The sequence below is a fragment of the Gigantopelta aegis genome, chromosome 3 (genome assembly GCF_016097555.1).
Source record: "Gigantopelta aegis isolate Gae_Host chromosome 3, Gae_host_genome, whole genome shotgun sequence".
NCBI lineage: Eukaryota > Metazoa > Mollusca > Gastropoda > Neomphalida > Peltospiridae > Gigantopelta > Gigantopelta aegis.
The window spans coordinates 54,587,139-54,588,983 of record NC_054701.1 but is presented as its reverse complement, the minus strand read 5'-3'; positions in this window follow the sequence as shown (position 1 = coordinate 54,588,983).

The window sequence follows — 1,845 nt, the reverse complement described above, 5'->3', positions numbered from 1 at the left end:
TTTTCCGTTTTCAAAAGATGGTGGGCAATATAAGCTTGTACCTGAATTTTTATGTCATTGGTGTTGCGGAATATATTTTTGAGAAAACAAAATACACTAAATGCTCTCTGGATGAAATATTCCACCGGTAGATATCGGCCATTAAACTTATTTGTCAAAAACAGCAGACATATGAACAGTTGTGAATAGTTTTCTTTAAATGTCATGAATGTGTTGTCAAAATATAAAATATATTCACCGTCATTGGTGTTACTATCGTATTTATGTAATGGTTAATAATTTTAAGAAACTTTTTGTATGTTATTGTAGACATCATATGTCCACTACAACATGCACCTTTTTCAGTTTCTCAACTGTTTCTTTAGAGAGCATGAATTAATTATGTTTCCTGTCATTGGTGTTATCAGGTACTGAGTAACACCAATGACCATTAGTAACACCAAAGACAATGCGTTTTAATAAGATGCCGTTTTCCTCGCTTTGAACTTTTTTTGAAGATGATTTGAAAATTAAAGGGACTTGTGCAGCCTCATAGTTGCATAATGGCACTTTTGGTAAAATAAATATTTTGTTGGAATGTAAAGAGTATATCTTCAACGTCCCTAACTGCGTTATGCTTGGTGTGTGCTTGTCGTTCATTTGTGAGGTTTATCTTCACTAACTGTAACAATAAAGTTCAGATAAGTAAGTATCTAAATACAAAACATTATAAACCCCTGAAACCATTAAGTCGTGGCTAGGGATGGGAGAAGTATATAGGCCTATACACACACACACACACACACACACACACACACACACACACACACACACACACACACACACACACACACACATATATATATATATATATATATATATATATATATACACACATGTATATATATATCTGTGTGTGTGCCACCCCACCCCTCAACACGTTTTGGCACCTTCATACGCCCGTGCTACAGTTTTTGACGCTCGTGCGGTCAGTTTAGTGCTCATTTGAAGCGTTAAAATACTAATAAAAAAGGTAGCTATTTGGATAACTGTCTGTTTATAAATTCTGAACCGGCCTCTGTGGCGTTATGGTTAAGCCATCGGACATAAGGCAGAGTTCGCAGCCCCGTACCGGCTCCTGCCCAGAGCGAGTTTTAACGAACCAATGGGTAGGTATAAGACCACTACACCACCTTCTTTCTCATTAACCACTAATAATTAACAGCTAACCCACTGTCCTGGACAAACAGCCCAGATAGCTGAGATGTGTGCCCATGACAGCGTGCTTGAACCGTAATTGGATATAAGCACGGAAATAAGTTGAAATGAAATATAAATTCTGATACGCATCAGAACCGAATGCTTATGCTCAAACAGGGCTTCTAGATTATGGTATCCCCACTCCCATGACTAGTGATATTCAATGTTGGGCTAGTAAATAACTATTATTGCTATGCCCGATGGCTAGTTTTTTTTTATAGTCAAATGTTGCAGTTAAGTCTGTTTTGCAAATATAAATATCCTGCACACACCCAACCCCTCAATGTTAGTGTTTTAAGCTCTATCTCCCTCTTTAGGTAACATTTGATTATTACTAGTATTTAGTAAAATTGTATTAACTATAAGTAAAAGTAGGGCTAGTGAATTTTTAATCGTGGCAAGTAAATTTTTAAAATCACCGATCCCATGGTTAGTGGATTTTATGAAAATTCTAGAAGCCCTGCTCACCAAAACTGGTTCACCCATGATACTTACTGCCTGGGTATGTTGATAGGCTATGTTAGTAAACGTTAACATGATCGGCAATAGGAATTGATATGGTACATTGGAACCTGAATGACACGGAAGCTGGTTAGACTGGTAACA